A 20,633-nucleotide genomic window follows, 5' to 3' on the forward strand; every position below is an offset into this window, starting at 1 on the left:
TAGTAGTGATGAAAATAAAGTTGTACTTGGCCAAAATGCTGTGGGTGTTCTGTGCCTTTTCTTCTAAAGCTGTTATGGAGATTACTGAAATCAGCTCACCCAAAGCCCACATGAATTAGAAAGATGGGATTGATAACATAGATTTCCTGCTGGCTGAATTTGCCTTTTCCAGACTCTGTCTGGAAGTGTCTCTCTGGCACATTCAAAAGCCTCAGTGAGGAGAGTCCTTGCTGAAGGCATGAGGCAGGAAAATGCTCATATCAGCAGAGAAGAAACACTGCTGTTGGTTTGCACTCAGTGATAGGAGAAAGGGGCCACCAGAAAAATAATATCAAGTGGTTTGATGGAGTGATAGTTCCCATGGCAACTTGGTTCTTACCTAAGAGAGCCCAGCACACACCTTCCCCAGCTCATGGCCCTCTCACAAGCTACAGGCAGGATGCTGTGGTCACCATTTCTGACTCACTTACACCAGGCAGGATTAACCCTCCCCTGCTTTTGAGAAAACAAGTTAACCACATCCTGAGGGGAAAGAAGGCTTTTCTCTCCCTGGCTGAGTTCCTGCTGGCTTTAAGAGAGCCTCTGCAGAGGACACAGCAAGGTGTGTTGCATTCAGCTTGGTCAGGTCAGACCCTCAGGCCCTGCAGACCCCCAGAGAAGACCCTGAGCCCTTGCAGAAGCTGTGTGAAATTTACATGGCAAATGCAAGTCCAGTAAAATGTTTATTTAATGCATTCTACCACCATAACATAAATCAGTGGGAACAGTTCTTCAGTATTTTTATTCTGATTTTCCAATGACACCCAGAACAATTTTCTCAAGCATTTCACACCTTTTCCCAAACTCTCAGGCAGATTCATATTTTGAGAATACTCCCTTAGACAAAACGACTGGAATCAGATGGACAGGAGGGAAAGGTCAATGATGAAGTGCTGTTATAATCCCTTAGTCATAAAGTCTTAATGAAGTCTGGGACTAGGATTGGATCCATCCCCACCTCCTCTGAGAAGGAGTTTACAAAGCAGGGGGGTCCTTTCTGTACCTCATGACTCAAAGGGAGGGACTTCCCTTTACAGCTCTACCCCTTTCCTGCCCCCGGTCTCTGCATCAATCTTTCCAAATTAATTCTAATTTAATGTTCCTGTCCCTGATTCATCCATGGAGTAAAGCTGCAGAGTGAGCATTGCTGTTGGACTGTGCCACACTTGGGCAAATTTGTATTAAAGCTGCTTTTGCTGACACCTCTGACAGTGAGTGTTTCACTGACCTAAAGCCCTCATTTCATGATGGGGTCCCAGATTGCCCCCACCGAGCTGCGGCTTTTCACTTTGCATTGGCAGTGCTGAACCTGCAGCTAAAGAAAGCTGGAAAATTGAATTATTTCCAGACCAATAATAAGATTGTGTTAGTGTGGTTAATTCCACGGGAGAGGACAGAATCTGCAGCTTTCCCAGCTGCCATCAGCTGAGGAATGTAATGTAGAGAACCTGTGCTCCACATTGAAATACCCCCTCTTAAAAGAAGCACATTTGCATTTGAGCCACTCCAGTCCCTGGAGATATTCAAAGCCACCTGGGCATGGTCCATGGCAAACAGCTCCAGACAATCCTGCTAGAGCAGGGGAGACCCCGTCACCTCCGCAGGTCCCTTGCAACCTCAGTCGTTCTGTATTGCTGTGACACCTTTCCTATATTGTGGGAAATGATGAGAAGTTTAAAATTTCTTTCTATACCTTTAGTCAGGGGATTTGTTCACCTTTGCCCAGGGGGAAAGGAACTGGAGTTTCTTTCCAAAGGACTCTTTCAGCATTCAAGGCCTGATGAGCTTAACATCCCAGCAGACTGTGAGTAGCAAAAAAGGTACATAAAAGATAATGACCATTAACACACATCAGCTCCATACATCACCCCTGGCATGGTCAGAGACACCTGGTTTGAGAGTAGATCAATAAGAGCACAAAGAATGAGAATCTCATTATCATGGAAGGTGAAGGGATCAAGAGGAAACCAAATACTACAAACTGTGTAACCTGGGATCAATGAACATTGAACCAATTAATTTCTCTGTGTTTTGACTGTGTAAGTACAAGAAAAACCTAGTGAAAACCACATGTGATGGAAGGATTTTCTCTGCACAACCCAGGCAATGCTTGGATTAAATTATTTCTGTTGCACATCTTGCCCAGAATGAAGTAATGCCTTCATTTTCAAACACTAAAAAATGCTGTTGGGGAGTTTTTGCTTTTCCCTTAGTTTCAGGGAAAAGACCACCCACAATCTGAACTTCAATAAAACTTTAGAAGTCATTTCAGGAAAATTTGCACCTCTAGCACATTGAATTTATTTTTCCTCCCATTTGGTGAGTCTCACACATCGAGTGTGGTATCTGACATCTGTCCTGCTGATCAAGTCAAAATGCTGAGAGCTCTCTCCAGTGGCAGACAACATTAAAAGCATCCTGAAAGAATAAACCTCTCTCAAAACAATGCACAATAAACGTTTAATGAGAAAGCATAGTGAAGTACTCCATGAGCAATGGAGCAATATGGGCAATATGAAATAGCTTTTTGTACCACTAAATCCTTCTCTTTTCTTATACAGCATTAAAAATACAATGTAATAATCATGTTCCTGCATCTGTTGGGTATAGTCTGACCTGTCTGTTTTGTGACCTGAAATACTAAAATGTTCCTGGTAAAATTAGATCTACTGATGTAAACTGAACTTCTTTCTCTGATCTCTCCTGCTACCTTCTGGCCAAAGTGTTTATCGTTCTCACAACATTTTCAATGTCATGAATTCTAGTAAATAGCTCAAACAGGGAGAAAACCCACAAAAACCCAACCAACCAAGGAAACCACCCAAAGCCCACAAGAAGTGTTGTGTTTGCACATGGCACAAATTAAACTTCTTTGCTCTTCATTGGCATTCTGCCCCTGCCAGCAGGTGCCGCTGGAAACTATTGTTAAGTGACACAGAGGCTTTGGAAAGTCCAGGATCAGGAAGATGAAAGTGCTGAAGAACTGAAGGTAGATTCAGAGAAGCTTCATTTGAAACTTCAAACTAAAGCAGGGTTAGAGCTGGAAATGATTTGTAACAGAAGAAATGGAGTACAATCAGAGAAGTATTTGCGGCACTGCTTTTTAAATTCCTTAGGAATCTCCATCTCAAATACTGCAGGAGTCCTACACTTGGGCTTCCTGCCTGGGTTCTGTAGAGATCAGGCTAAATCTCTTAGTAAGTCCCCATTCCTGACTTGTGATCACAATGCTGTTTTCTGTCTGATTTTGCATTGGATTCACAGGTGAGAAACTGTGGTTTTGCTGAATTCTGGGACAAGCATTTCTCCTTGCCAAATGTCAGAAAATACTGGAGGGAAGGAGAATGGTGGCAATGAAAAGTGGTTAGTCAAAAATGACAGGAGGAAACCCAAGGCACACCCAAGTGAGCACCACAATGTGGTGGTAATTCAGCTACAGAGTTGGCTTGATCAGGATCTTATTCAGGATGCAGTGAATGATGTGTGCCCTGACTGGGTGTAGGAAGGAGAACTCTGTGCGGTTGCATCCATGACATCTTCATTACTGCATTTCGGAAAACCTCCCATAAGCAAGTCATCCACTTAAATATGAGCAGAAGAACTCAGGAGAGGCAACAGAGAGCTGAAATGGGCATGTCCATCACAGAAACTCATTAAGAGGATGGCTAATTATGTGATTGCTATTGCAGGGTCTCTTTCTCTTTCTCCCTCATGTATCAGTCAGCAGATATGGTCTGAACTGAATATTGGGAACCTGATCTTCCCCTGCAAAACTGCTCAGGACAGGGGAGTGCAGTGCTCCTGGGAATGTCTGTCTTTCCAAAGCAAAGCTTTGAAAATAGATGTCAAGTCAGGGATTTCTCGAGGGAGAGCCTTAGATGATTCCTGGCTATGCCAAAGCCTCCCACAATCAGGGCACTTCCTCTTTTGTGACCTGTATTGAAACATAATCTGCAAGGAGACAGAGTAGAGACACCCCAGTCTTCCTTAAGTGGCCATCTCTAACAGGCATTTTGCACGTCCTGTTTTATTTTGATGACAAATACAGTGTCTGGCCATGGTGTTCCACCTGCTTGGGAGCACTGGGAGATCATCCTTGAGAGAATCCCTTCTGTTCACACTTGACAGGAGTCACCTCCAGAGGCTGAGAGTTTCTGTCCTCTTCCCAATCCCCTTGTCAATGCCCCCAGCCCTGCACAATATCATCATGAGGAGCACCTACAGGAACAGACACAGGGTGAGGTACCACAGCCACAGGAACAGCCCAAGCAGCATTGTCACCTGTGGCCCCACACCTGATACAACTCATGCTTAGATCAGGTGTGTTTCCAACCCACTCTGGGCAGTTCTGTTCTTATCTCAACCCTTCATGCCCCACACTGAATGCCACATAAGGCTGTTGTGGTTTGAGAATGGTATTTCCCAATTTAGTGTTGCCACTGACCCACTCCAAACCAAGCCTGAGGGTCTTGCAGAGGATCACAGAAAATGTGAATATGGAGAGGAATTAAAAGAAAGATGGGAACCACACAGGGTGAGAGACACCCCCAGGAGAGCATTGAGAGCTTCAAGTTGTGCTCCTCCTGCCCCACCTCTCCCCCTCAGTGCTGTCACAGACAGAGGGAGGGACCAGGAGGGACTGGGCCTGAGTGCAGTGCCAGAGGCACAGGCAGGGCAGGTGTGGGCAGAGCTATTGTGCAGGCAGAGAGAAGGTGGAGAGAGGCCAGAGAGAGCTGGCCTGGCCATGTGGAGTGCCCTGTGCGTGGGCTTCTTGCCCATTGTAGGTAAGTGAAGGCAAGGGCTGCTGGCCCCAGGAGCTGAGCCTTGTGGCCCTGTGCTCTGCAGGGCTCTGGGCAGCTGTGCTGAGCGCTTGCAGCCGCTCCTGTTCCCCGCCTCCAGCTGCCCAGCCATGCCTGTGGAGCACGGGGAGAGCAGCCCTGCTCCTCTCCTGCCTCTGAGCTCGGCACCTCCATCCAAGCTGCCTCCTCTGCAGCCTGGGCACACGCAGCCCACCTCCCTGCTGCACTCCCATCTTGGGGCCCAGCGCTTTGCCCTGCCACTGGACACTGTGCTCCTGGGCCACTGCGGCCCCTGTGGCACACACCAGCTGGAGGATGGCAGCACAGGGACCAAGCCCCATTGCCCGCGACAGCCTTTGTCTTTGCTGGCCTCATTGAGAGCAGTTCCAGGGACAGGAGAGTGGCTTCCTCACCACCCTGTCTTGACAAGGACAAAGGGATTTGTCTCTCCATTGTGCAAATCCTCCCTGCTTCTTTGGGGAAAATCAGGCAAAGCTTCCTGTCTGACAGGGAAATGGAGGGAGGGAAATTTGGAGTCTCCTTCCTTGTGAGCCTTGATAGCTGCTACCAGCTGTGCCCATCTGTGTCAGCTGGCTTCAGAGAGGAGGATTTTGTTCTCCCACTGGTCCAGTGCCATTCCAAAGCCCCACCAGCATTGCCCTGACTTTCAGTGAATCTTGGAGTGATCGTGGCTTATTTTTGCTCTCTGCAGCAGTCTCACTCGCTGGTGCAGCCAGCTTGGAGCAGCTGAAGGAACTGACCGTGCGAGAGGGAAATCCGGTCACCATCCAGTGCACCATGAAGGATGAGTCTATGCGCTACTACTCCATGTCCTGGTACCGTCAGGGCCCAAGTGGCACTCAGGAATGGATTTACAATGAGGATGGTACCTATGGACAAGGTTTCCAAGATCGCTTTAAGATAAGAGATTTGAAATTCAGTAGCAAATTCCCACTGCAGATCCTGGCAGCAAAACCAGAGGATGAAGCAACCTATTTCTGTAGAGCAAGCAACACTCTGGAGCAGCTCTGCAGCAGAGTGAACAAAAAACCAACAGATGGGGAAGACAGATCTCTCAGCACTTCTTTCTAGCAGCTCCTCCCCAGGGCACTTCTCAGGCAATGGCAGGTGCAGGAAACATCCCTCTGGTTTGGTGGCACTGAAAGGCAGTGGAGGGAGGAGTGATAGAAAAGGCTGGTCCCAATGATGGTACAGAAGGGTCTGTTCTGGGAACTGCAGAGGCTGTTTCGGGAAGTGCAGGTTTAGTGCACATGTCCTGGGCTCCTGTCCAGCACAGCCTCATTTCTCCTCTGTGCCTTGGCTGCAGAGCCATGGGATGATAGAGATGTGTTGCTGTAGCTTCCAGAGTGCTGTGGCGGATGGAGCCACACAGGCTGTTTAGGAAAGCTCGATCAGCAGAGATGACATTGCTCTGGGTGGCTGCTACAGAGCTCCTGATCATCCTTCATGATCAGGAAGGAGCAAGAAGGTGTGGTGTGTTGACTTTGGTTGTCCTCCAAGGGCTCCGCAACTGCTGTGTCAGTCCTGCTCCTCTGTGGTTGAGGGGGAAAATATGCAATTAATGTTTGTTAGTCCCAGTAGTGCCATCATGGGCAAACACATGAACTTGGGGAAATGAATTTAAGTCACTGTCAATCAAAATCAGAGTAAGTTAATGAGAAATAAAAACAAATCATGAAGCATCTCATCCACATGATCACTGTACAGGAATGGGGAATGTGGCTTGAAATCACTTCAAAACATGTTTTCTTTGCCATTTTTTTTTCTCATCCTCTTCTCCTGCTTCAATGCGGTGTCCAACCAACAGATGATATTTCTCCAGCAACTTCTCCAATGCAGGTTCTCCCCTCTGGCTGCAATTCCTCAAATCATGTCCATCATGGGTCCTTTCCATGTGGCGCAGCCCTTAAGGAACAGACTGTGGCACTGTGGCTGCTCTGTGGGACACAGGTCCTGCCAGAAAACCTCCTCTGGTGTGGGCTACTCACTGCATGGGACCACAGCTCCTGTCAGGACCCTGCTCCAATGGGAGCTCTCCATGGAGTCACTGATTCCTTCAGGTCATATCCACTTGCTCCTGTGTGGGGTCCTGCACTGTCTGCAGGGTCAATATTTGCTGCACCACCAATCCCCACCAGCTGAGAGTGACAAAACCTTGGAACCTTGGGCAGATGGGGATGATCTGCTCTCATTTCTGCAGCACCTCCAGCCCCTCCTTTCTAAATCCTCCTCCTTGCTAATTGCAATACTGGTGCTTAGAAGAATGAGTCCTGCCTGAGACTTTTACCTCAGCATTTGTTGTTCTGAAGGCCCAGAGACTCCACCCAGCTCAGAATACCCTGGAGCAAAGACAAAACACTGGAAGGGCAGCTCTGCTCTGATGCTCTGCAGCTCCCACAGAGCCTCAGGTATGGCCAGGCAGGAGCTCAGCCCAGGAGGGGAGAGGGACAGACAGGGGCAGGGGCAGAGACTGGAAAAGGGACAGGAGAAAGGCAGGGAGTAGAGTTAATTTTCTTCTAGAATGGGACTATGTTTTGAATCTGTGCTGGAAAGTGTTGAGAATTGAGGGATTTTTCAGTTATTGCTGGGCACTGCTTACATGGAGTCAAGGCCTCTTCTGCTCCTCATTCCACCCACCAGTGAGTAGCTGAAGGTGAACAAAACTTGGGAGGGAACACAGATGGTTCAGCTGACCCCAACTGACTAAAAGGGTCAGCCAGGCCATAGGACATCATGCTGAGCATATTAAGATGGGGAAGAGGAAGGAAAGGGGAGTTATTGAGTGATGGTATTTGTATTTCCATATAACCTTTAAGCATGATGGAGCTCTGCTTTTCTGGAAGAGGCTGAACCCTTGGCTGTGGATGGGAAGGAGTTGGTTAATTCCCTGCTTTGCTTTGCTCACATATGCAATGTTTGCTTTATTTATTAAAGTGTTATTTATTAAACACATGAATTTTCTCACATTTACCCTTTCAATTCTCTCCCCAGTTCAATGAGGGGGAAAGCAGCAAGCAGCCCTGTGGTGCTTAGTTGCCATCTGTGATTACACCAAGACAAAGAAACACAATGGGCACTGAAAGAGCTGCAGTTTTTACATGGAAAGGCAGAACTTAACCACATTTGGGTACTCCATGATGTTTAGGGAGTCTCACAAACATTGCAGTGACACATAACAGTCAATTAATTGTACCTGAGGAAAGAGGGGCACTGCTCCCTCCCAGGAACTTCACTGCTAAGACAGACTTTTGTGGGAAATCAAGGTACACAGACTCCCAAAATCTTGTGCCTACAGGCCAAGACATAAAAATGAATACAGGGTTTGATTTAAAACCTTGGAAGAGGCTTCCAGATTTAGAGACCAGAGGCAAGAATGTGGATTTGTAGTGTAAGCAGAAACATATTTAGCTAGGTAGTGGAAAGTTTTAGAGTTGAAAGTTTAGCTATAGAACTAGTTATAAAGATAGTAAGGAGTTATAAGGTGTAGCAATGTTGGTTTGTGTGGTATTATATGATTGGTTAAGAAAACCTGCAGTGGGTAAAACATATAAAAACAATTAACGATTGGTGCAAAGACACTAACGAACTTTGTAGCAGTATTTTATTGGCTAATAAATCTTTTTAAGGCATTGTAACTAGAGAAATTATGACCTGTGACTTCTGATGTGAGCATGTTCTTACCCTCTCATGAGACTGATGAACGTAATAGCAATAAATCGTCCTTTTGACATGTCTCTCAGTGGTCCCATCTCTTGTCTATCCTGACAGACCTTCACAGGACATGATGAAAAACTCCTTCCCTGCACTCCCAACTCTGGCTCCATGTGAATAAACACAGGTGTTCTTCTTCTGAGCACTGAGCATTCATTTCTTTATTTAAGAGTGTAGGCTTTCATGGAAGACATGAGGAGACCTATGCAAATGCATGCATGGTCCTGTGTTCCTGAGCACAGTGCCCGAGGCATCCTATCCAGGAGCTCCAGGTACCCAGAGGGTCAGGCAGTTGTCCCCAGGCTTTGCCCCAGTTTCCACCTTTGGCCTTGTCATATGCAAATGGGAGGCTTCCTCAACCCTTAGTGTGGGGAGATTTCCTCAACCCTTGGTGTTCAATTTGTCTGTCAGTGCCCCAGGAAAGCTGAGGCCCTTGTGCTCAACCCCCTGTCAGTGTCCAATTCAGGGGACCCTGCCCTGGGCTGTCTGGCTGGATTGGAGGGCAGCTCGACTAACTCAGCCAGGGAATCACCATCAGCCTCAGGGAGACCCCTTAGCAGGTTTATTCCCCTTCACTGAAGTGTGTTCCCTGCTGCTGGTGACTGCCAGCACCCAGGAAGGATTCACACTGACAATTTTAGAGTAACACTCCTTATTTATATAAAGTTATGACAGGTTAAGATTCAAAGATGTTGATGGTATTGTGTGACTGCAAAAGTATCCTTGAAGGAATGCACAGACAAGCTCTAATCCCCAGTAAAACATTCAATGCACACAGAGGAGGATTCTGACCCAATAGGTGTCCCAGTGTGGGAGAAGACAGACTCAGCCCATTCACTGATCCCAGCAGCTATAATGGTGTCTTCCCTAACATTTCTTCCGTTCTCCACCTATTTTTATACTATTTCTTTGTGTTTAGGTGGAGCTTGAGTGACTGTAGTCATGCATTCCTGTGTTACGGATGACTGTAAAATTCTCTTGCTTTGCTTTTAAAGATACAGCCAGAAAGAGCACAGAGCAGGTGCCCAGTGAGGGGAGATAACTTTGGGATGGAGGAGTTCATTAATATTATTATTAGCCTTTAATGAAGCACGTTCATCTGAGGAGACGGATTTTGCCACAGCTGCTGGCTCAGCAGTACAATGTCTTCCCCCACCTCCAATGGCTGACAGGTGGAATGTGGTTTATCAACTGCAAAATACCATCAAGTTCCCCTCCCTGCAAGGATTCCAACAGAGCCTGGCCATGGTGCCTCAACTCTGTCTGCCCCACTCTTCATTCCATTCCATTCCATCCCCCCTTAGCAGGTGTGTGTGGGGAGACATGGTGGAATAGGTTTCCAGTCATGCCAACTGCATTCCATCCAGAGACCAGCAACTGTCATTTACCCTATAATTTCCAAACTGTTCTAAGTGCTGTCAAGATGCCAATACAACTCCTCAGTTTCTTCTCATTGTGTCCCCAGTTCCTGCCCACAGGGCCCCTGTCATTCTCCCTTCCAGCCCTATGGAAGGGTTTCTGCAGTGGATTAATCTCAGAGTCATTTGACACAGCACTGCCTGCCAGGCCAATGTCATCTGTCTCACAAACGCTACAAACACAAAGATAATGCCACTGGATTTCTTCTGTCACCTCCCTCTTCTCTTGTAGGTGTCAGCAGCCCAGGCACTTCCCCAAGCAGATATTCTTGCTCACTTTTCAAATCCGTGCCTTTAGTTGTCCTCTCCACAGCTGATGTTGTGATTTACTGTTTCACTTTTAACATCTAGTTTTCTATGATCACCTGTAGTGTCTTCAGGGAATCCATCACCAGTAACTTTTCTCTGATTTGTCAGAAAGGAGGAGTAGGATATTTCTGTCCAGGGAAGAACATAATTCCCACCATAGCCTTTAAGAGAAAACTTGCCTTCTTGACAGATATATCCCTGAACCATCAATAAATACCTTGGACACAGCCTCTGGTAAATGTGTGATGGAATTGGGTGGATGTGCTGGGACAGAAGCTCAGAGTGAGCTGGTTACCACCCACCCTACCCCCTAAGAAGGAGAAATTTTTGTTAAGACACAAATGGAGAATTTTCAGGGAGCAAGAAGCATTATGCTGGAAGGGCCAGGATAGTTTCTTTTGGAAAGTGTTGACCTCTCAGCAAGGGCTGAAGGAAGAATTCCAACAACCATGCACAAACTACCTCCAAAATGTGCTTTCCCTGCCTAGGGACCCATTTGTAATGGAAAGTGGGAAAGTGGGACTCCCTCTGTTCTCATTTCCTTTTGATGGAGGTTACGATTTTTCCCTTGTTTTTCTCTTTCACTCAGGGACTTTTTCTCCCATTTGTTGCCCAAGAGATGTGAACAACGATACTAAGGAGATAAAAGATGTGGCCAGGATGGGGAGGATGGGGAAGGGATGCAGCCTCTTTAGCTGGGGGGTTTCTCTGGGGAAGTGCAGAGATACTGCGAGACTGGGCTGGGAATCAGGGGCTGGGCTCAGGCCTTTGTCTCTCTGTCTGTCTGTCTCTCTGAAGGGTCAATTCGCTGCTACTGTGGAGTTTTGTCCTTCAGTGCTTCTCCTTACCATGGGTGAGCCTCTGCTGGCAAGAGCAGCCATTGAACTGGGACCTTTTCTACACCCGACCCCATGGGGAGGGACCCTCACCATCTGTCCGGGTGCCTTGGGGGAAACCTGGGACCCTGAACCTCTCCCCCTTCCCTCAGGGAGCGTCCCCCACTGCCTGTGGGAGCCCAGCCGTGGCTGCTGAGTCCCACTGTTTTCCGCCACAGCTTAAGCCTTTTTGCTACACTTTAACTCCACATCCTGTGTCCACCCATGGCTCCTGCCACAGCTTCAGAGATTTTTCTACACTATGTTTTCCACCTAGGTGTGCTCAGTTCTGCTGTTCAAGCTTGCCACCCCAGCTACAGCTCATTTCGCCACCCGTAGTGGCTCGGGGGCCAGCTGCTCCCCGTGAGTTTTGCAAAGGGAGCCACCTCCCCTCTCCTCTGTCGCCTGAGCCGCCATCATCGCCTGAGGGAGACACGGCTGAGCTCGGCCACAGCGCCCCCTGCAGGCTCGGGGGAATCAGCGCACCCACCCTGCCTGGCCAGGAGCCACCAGCGCCCCTGCTGGCTGTGACTGGAACTGTACCAAACGGGAAAGTGCCCGCAGCCGGGAGAAGGCTGTGACTGGGGGTCTAGGGCTGTTTGCTGTTCCTGCCAGTGTTGTTGATTGTTTGCCTTATTATGTATATTCTAGTAAAGAATTGTTATTACTTCTCCCATATCTTCTCCTGAAAGCCCCATAATTTCAAAGTTTTATGTTTTTGGAGGAAAGGGGGTCATATTCTCCATTCCAAGGGAGGTTCCCACCTCCCAGGGCAGATACTTGCCTTTCAAACCAAGACACTGTTCCAAGACACTGATAGCAAAAAGGAAGGCAGAACTGAGCTTTTAAAGTGAAGAAATGCAAGCATGTGTGGCTTGTGGGGGGCTGTGAGCACAGGTGTGTCTCTGTGGCCACTGCAATGGAAAAAAGGCTGTTTAAGAGGCTGGGAGGTCTCAGTGAGGAGCAGGGTGAGGTCTGACTGTTCTGAGAAGATTTGCCAGGCAGGGCAGGGGATGTGAGAAGCATCTGTGTGTGCCCAGGCCTGTGGCAGGAGGTGTATAGGGCTTGTTTTCTTCTTCATACCACGGGTTGAACTGACTGGTAACAGCACATCAGCACATTCCACAGCTTTCCTGCAGAACTCAAGCAACAAGGAAGAGAAATCTCATTTGACACAGTCAAGGGAGCAGCAGATGGAGATGCCCTTGTTACCAATGGGAAATAGCAACATTGCTGTTATAACCACTGATTAAAAATGAGAAACACACCTCTATCCTTGGGAACAACAACAGTGCAAATAGGATTAAATCATGCTATTTGCTTTTTTGTCTTAGAACAGCATCTGAGGATTAGCATAATACTCCACAATTCTAAGTTACCATTATTCAAATTGATTAAAGTAAGAAAAGAATCAAATTAAAAGCCAACTTCAGTCAACTGTAACGAGATGTTCCCCACCTAGAAACTCATTGAAAAGCACATACAAATAAATGAAGACTCCAAACAATGGCAAACTCGGTGGTGAAATAATCAGTTCACAGCATTAAAATATTTAAGAGGAAAAAAGGTTGATCTAATTGGGACAAAACTCATATGACCTTTATAAAAATGGAACTCAAATCAGAAATACTAAAAATTAAATAGCGGAGTAAATAAGCATCTTTAGATCATTAATGCAAAGAGAGTCAATGAAAGCATCATCAGCTGAACAAAAATATCTTCTGAACAATTTCTAAACATGGACAGATTTTTTTTTTTTTGGTTTTTTTTTTTTTTTTTTTTTTTTTTTTTTTTTTTTTTTGTTTGTTTTTTTTGTTTTGGCATGCAGATAGGCATGGAGGACAGATGTGCTTGAAGTTCCAGAAGGCGTTAAGGAATACAGAATGAAAATAGATATAAAGTTATTAAGCCTGAGTGACTACTCCCCAGATACAAATCAGGGCAAAAATTTATTGATATTAATCCTAACTAATCAACGTTCCAAGAAAAGTAAGGATGATAATGTTATTTTTAGTGCAGAGAATCCTCTGGAACAGTATTAGATGTTCAGAAGTTGAGCAATGTAGAGAGACAGGAAAACAAAAGGAGCTCCTCAAAGACATGAAAGAGGAGACATTATTTGTCACTGAAAAAACCCACAAATGTTTTTGTAGAACCATCTAGCACAGTGTGAACTACGTATCACAGTGATTAAAATCAACTGAACCACCACACACAAACTGTCTCCCTCCCTTCTCTTGAAGGGGGACAACGTGGTGGCCCTACCTTGTCTGTTTTTCCTCAGACAACTCTGTGCACATCCACCAATTTGATTCCCAGAATTACTCAAGCAGCAGAAAAACCTCTCCTGTTTTCCAAGACCAATTTCTTCACCATTCAGCCTGAGATCTTGGCTCTTGCAAACAGCTCATTTTAGACATCTGATCACCAGCTCCAGTTGAACAAGTGGGCAGGAACCTTTTATGCTTAGATATTTCCATTTAAGTTCATCATTGTGTTTTTCTTTTTGTCTCAGAGCACAGAGGAGGATTTTGGGTAAGAACAAAGATGCTTTCAATTTCAGGTCCACAATGGCCCGAAGCAGTTGCATGAAGAACAAGACGTGGATGCCAGAAATGGCACTTCCCACTAGGAACCTCTCCGTTAAAGACATCAGAAAAGGGGCTGAAGAAGCACTTATGGTTGCTTTGTATTTACCCTGTATGAGTTTATGCAGGAGCACTTTGTTCATCGTTTTGGACAGTTGACACAATGCTTGATTTACTGCTTTGTCAAGAAGAACCATTCTTGAGGATCAAAGAAATAATCCCTGATAATGAGCAGCTCTCCTAGACCCCTCCTCTGTCCAGGACCATAACCCATGGGATTCCTCCCAGAAGATCCCTGAAGAGCCCAGGTTCTGCTCTCCTGAAGCACAGGGCTCCAGTCCTGTTTTTGCATTGCTCTCTTCCCCCTGGATCCTGAACTCAAACAGTGCATGGTCACTGCAGCCAAGGCCACCCCGACCACCTCACATCCATCACCAATTCTTCCTCACTGGCAAGAAGGAGCTCCTACCAGCCACCTGTGTCAGCAGGTTTGCATCAGCACACTGCAGAAAACTCCTGAGTGTGTGTGGTCGGCTGTGCTGTCCTGCCACCAGACACTTGAGACACTTCAAGCACCCCATGAGGACCAGAGCCCAGAAATGTCCCATTTGTCCCAAGAAGGCCTTGCCTTTTCTTCCCCATCAGGTGATGTGTAGCAGCCACCCTACCAGAGTGTCCCCACTGCTGATGTGGCCTCTAATCCCGACCCATCTGCTGTCAGCTGGTTCATTGCACATCCCACAGCACAAATTCCAGCAGTTCTCTCAGAGAAAAGACAATGCCCACTCCTTGCCTTCCCAGCCTGTCTTCCCTCACTGCAATGCTCCTGGAAACTCTCCCACCACATCTCCATGATCCCACAGCTCTGCCTCCAGCCTGTAGAGTTAGAACTCAAAGGCTGAGAGAGCTGGGGGTGCCCAGCCTGGAGAGGAGAAGGTTCTGGGGAGACCTCAGAGCCCCTTCCAGTGCCTAAGGGGCTCCAAGAGAACTGGAGGGGGACTTTGGAAAAGGGCCCAGAGTGACAGGACATGTGAAATGGCTTCCCACTGCCAGAGGGCAGGGTTAGATGGAATATTGGGAAGGAATTCTTGGCTGTGGGACTGGGGATGCCCTGGCACGTATTGTCCATAACATCCCCATCCCTGGAAGTGTCCAAGGCCAAGCTGGACTGTCTTTGGAGCAATGTGGGACAGTGGAAGGTGTCCCTGCCCATGTCAGAGGCATTGGAAATAGATGATAGTTATGGGCCCTTCCAACCCAACCCAATGGAACTCAACCCAACCCAACTCAAGATCCTGTCTTGGAGAGGAGCCCAAGCGATGTGCCCTGACCTGCATTACACCACACATTTCCCTTCCCGGGTTACATGAGCTGTCCCATCACTTCTCTCTGCTGTCCATGAGGTTGTTCCCCTGCACCCACTGGTGGAGCTCCCGTGTCTCATGTTTGTTCCCCTACTCTGTGTGTTTCTGCACAGGGGCTGTAAAGAGGTGCCCCCACAGCTATTCCTTGTGTATATGCACGCTCTCAAAGTACGCCCCTTTCAGACCTCTGGTTACTTGTTACTTTTTATTATTAAGTCTGTCTTGTTCATACCATTACTCACATGCTTCCTACCCACATTTCCCACTGCTGTCTCACTTGATTACAGTTCCCAGTTCTGCTTTTGACCCATTACTCCAACCACTCTGATGCCAGAATGATTTTTGCTTTTATATGTCCTTGGTATGTATTTGTAGGTCTGTAGACTATTGCTGAATAGTTAATAGTTCTTAGCTCCTGTACTTTCCCTACCCTTTCCCAACCTTTTGCAGAAAGACAAAACACATTCTAGAGGCTCCAAACCCAGGGATCCAAGGTGTCTATCCTATCTTGGTTCTTCCTGGGACCCAAGGATGAAATACCCTCCCCAGATATAATTTCCTAAACAAAGTTTAGTTCCTGTCTTAAAGAGGGGCTACAGAAAAGCTGGAAACAAAAGGAGGGAATTACTTAATCATTCGTGCTTCTAATTGGGGATTCTATTCAATTATGCTACATTGCTAAACCAATAAAACTGTATTCACCCTTCGCAGGGTGGCATTTTCCCACATCTGCCCTTTGGAGGCCCCCAGTAAAGACCAGCCTTTATGGCTCCTATATTAATACTGACTCCAAAGTGTTTTGTTTTATTTCTAGGTCTCTAAGACACCACTGCCAGAGCCATCCTGCTGCTTCCCAGGTCTGCCATTGCCCTGTCATTAGTACCACAGGGAAGAGAAGTAGAGGTCATAGACTGTAGTTGCAATAAGTTTGGCCAGTCTTTTGAAGGTGTTTTCAGGTCAAGTCCGTGGCAGGGTTACAGCTGGTCCAGCAGCACAGAGTCTTGCACTGTTATCACTCACTGTTATCACTCTGTGGATGTCCATCCTCAGAGCCATCAGAGATTGGCTCTGGCAGACATGGTGGAAGCTTCTAACACCTTCTCACAGAAGCCATTTCTGTGACCCTCCCCTGCTACCAAAAACCAGCCTGTGCAATATCAACACAATCCTTCACTCTTTGATCCTCATTCCCTAGACTTCAGTGCCTTTACACAACAAAGAACAATCATTTTGCCTGCTTTCTCCTCTTACCTAAAACAGCATGAAGACTTTCTAAGGTACTAAAGGACTCCCAGGCACCAATTCTAAATGCCCAGAGGGCACATTCCTCCTGCTTCTGAGCACTGAAACAAAGGGGAAAAAGTGGACAGCTTACTGCAAGTCAGAAAAAGGTTCAGAAATGCTTTGAAATAACTAAAACAGTAGGGATAATTTTCCTGCTTTCTATCCAGCTTAACTCCCTCAGACTTTTCAGAGGTGTCATGTAATCCCCAAGGTCTCATGTAAAACTCAGCCTTTCTGATATTATTTCAGATTCTTTGAAAGCCATATGGTGTTTTTTCATGTAGTACGTTGGGTCTTAAACCACTGAAGAGGTCATGTGACTGCCTGTATAATCTGTGTAGTGGAACAGAGACAGTTTTTGTTATGAAATACCTCACTGTGTTTGGGGGGCTGGGATATCACAATGATATAAACAGCATAGGGACCAGTATAAAAACCCAAAGAAGGAAAAAGGGTGAGATATTTTGGGAAAGAAAGGAGAGAGGTGACTGAAATGTTAGGAAGAGAAATAAAACATTTTTTGAATATTTCTTTTTATCCTGGATACATAAAAGAGCTCATGGGGATCTTAAAACATGGAAGAAAGGGAGAAGCTGAGAATTCTGTTCTCATCCATTTAACTGGTATCATTGAATTATTCAAGTAATTTTTCTTGCCTTTCCAGATTACACAATAAATGTACCTCTGGAATCTGTCATGGACTTGCACTTATAGATAATGAGGCCAACTACCTAGCTTTCCATCTCTTGATTCACAACACTTTTGAACATCGTGAGATTAGAATGATTTATTGGACTAAGCCTTAGAAGTGTGCGGACAGACTTTGACTGGACCCGGGACAATTCTCACAATTATACCAAGTAAGTGACAATTCTTTCTTCCTAAAACTTCATTTAAAGTTAAGGTGAGGGTGAACAAGGGAATTTAAAGGCTTGGGTTCACTGTAAGGATTTTCATCTGCAATTATCCCTTGAGTGCACTCGCTCTCCAGCCAGGCTTTCAAGCCAAATCCCCGCTTGGATCTGCTCAGGAAGGTTTCCCAGGAACAACTGGGCTGACTCTGCAGAGCACCATTATTCCATGATCCCCCAAACATCAGCAGGGCACTACTTAGCATGTGATAACTGATTCCCACTTTGGGCAGCACTCTGGCTCCAATTTCCTGTCCAGTGTCCAATTCTCCAGTGGATTTCCACTGCCTGACTTGGGGCAGGAATGCAGAGCTCAGTGAAAAGCTCACAGTGGTGAGGAGTTTGGAGACAGATCTGGAACTGCCTGGTTAGAGAAGTTCTGGTTTGACACTGGCACCACACTGACAGTGTCCCCAGGGAAGTAATTGCACTGCCCTGGGGACAGAGGAGGAAGGAGGTTAAATAGCCTTGGGCTTAAATTCTCACAAGAGCCTCATGTCCAAGAACTCTTGGAATGAAAGACAATTGTCTCCCAGATTGTGTGGGTTCTGAAAAGACCACTGTGGTGAACAGGGATTATAGGAAGCCTCAGTTATTCCTATCTTTATTTGGAATTCCATGATGAATGATAAAGGTGAATGTCACCCCAAGTTTTTCTCAGGGAATGTGAATGTTGGGGTGGCAAAGGAGTTTGTGATGTTGATCAGCATTATCTTAAAGATTCAGGTGCATCCCTCCTGAGTGGTTGCTGCTGTTTCAGAGGTCTGCATGTTTTTAAAGTACTGCAAAAACTTCACATGTTTTATTACATGGCTAAAACCTCCTGCTCTCCTTCCAGAAAGTTGTGAGACTGCCTTGGGTGCTGCCTAATATCTGTCCATAACTGTAGGATATGTTACATGGGAATAAATGTGTATTTAGGAACAATCTTGGTGCGCTTCCAATTCCCAAGGAACAAAGGAATGCAAATTTACACTTCTGAAGAAAGGCCTTTTCTTTCCATGCTCTTCCATGGTTTTCCCTTTCTAGCTAAAGATAGGATATTTTCAGACCTGTACAGAGACTCTGCAGTTATGTTTGAGAAATTATATATTTGTCCTCAAAGTCTTTTGAGACTGCTGAAATACTTAAGAATTTGAACCAAAATTTCCAGGATGTGAGCAACCTCCCCCCTTTCGTTTTTAATTCCTTTGGGAGACACTAATCTGCATTTTAACATGCATGCATGAAGATACATATTCTTAATATAATAGCCTAATTCTAAATTATATATGTTCTGTATCTTGTTTATGTTATATATGCTATGTATGATATGTATGTTACGTATGATACGTATGTTATATTTTATATTATTGTTATATTATTATTGTTGTGGTTAATATTCGTTTTGACAATGCCCCAAATCGAAATGACATAAAATAGCAACGATCAGTGTCACTGTGTGATGCTCCAGGCATATTCTCTCAAGGCTCACTGAAAGGCAGAGAAGGATTTTCTTTGGTTAGGATTGGAATTATTTCAGATCAAACATTCATTGAGAATGCCAAGGCCCATGACATTATATATACTATAGGGCTCCTTCTGTGACTTTATAAGACTAAAGTGAAGGAGTCATACAACTTGTCAAAAAAAACCTGTCATAACATAAAAGACAAAACATAAATTGTTAGAATATAAAACCCAAATCCCTTCCAGAAGCAAGCAGTGGTAGGAATTCACGGCTGTATGGTCAGGTCATACAAACTAGTGAGACTCGGGGGAGGCTTCTGGGGTCAGATAAAACAAATCCTCTGCTCTCTGAACTACAAGTGCACTGGGTACATTATTTCTTGCTGATGATCTTGCCCAGGGAGTTATTGCAGAGAAGCAGCTTGTTTGTATTCTGGCTGTTAGGAAAGCCTGGCAAGGAGACCACATGAAAAGCCTTTCAAGGTCTTCTCAGAGAACACAGAATGCACAGGACTGACAGGCTCTGGCCAACCATGGTACAACACCTGGGAAGGCAATGTTGGATTTCTCTTGGCTCTCTGGTTGCTGTGGGTGTGGACAAGTGTGTGGTTCTGCCTGTTGGATCAGGAGAGCCCAGCCATGGAGTTCTGGCAGAGCACCATGTGGCTTTCACCTCAGTTCCTCAGCAGTGGCATAGGGCTGATGGGGAAAGGCTGTAAAATCAGAGCCCCTTGATCAAACTTCCAGCAGTGCCCTGGGATGGACAAAATGTTAGACCTGAGGGATCTCTTGAGCTGCCTGCCAGGTAGACATCATGCCAAATGAAAAGCCTAATGCACCTCTCTTTACCCAAGAGACCCCTCAGGATACTCCCGTCAAATCAGACACATAAATGTTTGTGGATGTGTCTGACAGCCTTTCCTAAACTGAGCCCTTCCTGGCAAGGACGGCTGCTAGAGGATTCTGTCCAATTCCATGTTTTTGCTCTTATCCAAATTCTTAATCTGAGTTGAGTCCTGATATTGTTTTTTGAGATGGCCATTGATTCTTCATAAAAGCCATACTAAAGAGGCAAAGATGTTCAGTTAAAAAAAGAAATCATGGTACCACAATAATTTGTTGGCTTCTAAATATTTTGACATCAATAGTTTTCTTGTACGACAGCTGATGCAAGTTGAAGCCATTTCCTTTCATTACTTGCACTTCTTATGGCAAAGAATAACAACATAAAATACAGTATAATGGGAATGTTACAAATTAGTCACAGCTGGAGTATATATGAATTTTTGGTCCCTCAGCACTTAGATAATCTTGCAGTAAAATCAATCATGGTCAAACTATGGGATTTTTCACATACAGTCCAAAAACTTCTATCCTAGAGGTCATTGTGGAGAAATCAACTAAATCAGAAGATGTTGCCACCACTGGGAAAACAACACCTTTGCCAACAGTTTTCCATACAAAGAACACCAGCTTGGAGATGCCTTTTAAGGAACAGAACACATCTGCTTCGACAGCACAGCTGATCTGCACGGATAGGTTCGACAGCAGTGTGATAACAATACTGCCAGGTACAGTTTGGTGGCACAGGTGCAATGTAATTCTAGGGACAGTGTCCTGTGGTGCTTGGTGTTCTCCTGCTGGTCAGCATTGCCTAGGGCAGCCAGCAGAAATGAGAAAGACATCTGGTATTTCAGCAGGGAGAGATGACAGATGTTTCAAAGTGTGTGAAAGAAATGGTTTCTACAGTTTAATAAATTTGTGAGGAAGAGGAAAGACACAATTGATTTGTTTAAAGTGTGGATTTCCTTATGACTACATATTTCACCCTGTAGCAGCAAACCTCCTGCAGCACAACCTGAAAC

The 20,633-nt window shown here is 45.7% G+C and overlaps 1 long non-coding RNA gene across 1 annotated transcript; it reads left to right on the top strand.

The window, feature by feature from the left end:
* Positions 1 to 16,800: 16,800 nt before the first annotated feature.
* LOC310918625 lies at positions 16,801 to 20,344 on the top strand. Its single transcript, XR_014591698.1, has 3 exons — positions 16,801 to 16,862; positions 17,073 to 17,268; positions 20,148 to 20,344. It is a non-coding gene; the product is annotated as an uncharacterized lncRNA (long non-coding RNA).
* Positions 20,345 to 20,633: the final 289 nt, after the last annotated feature.

The sequence above is a fragment of the Zosterops lateralis genome (genome assembly GCF_965231275.1).
Source record: "Zosterops lateralis genome assembly, chromosome: 24".
NCBI classification, from domain to species: Eukaryota; Metazoa; Chordata; class Aves; order Passeriformes; family Zosteropidae; genus Zosterops; species Zosterops lateralis.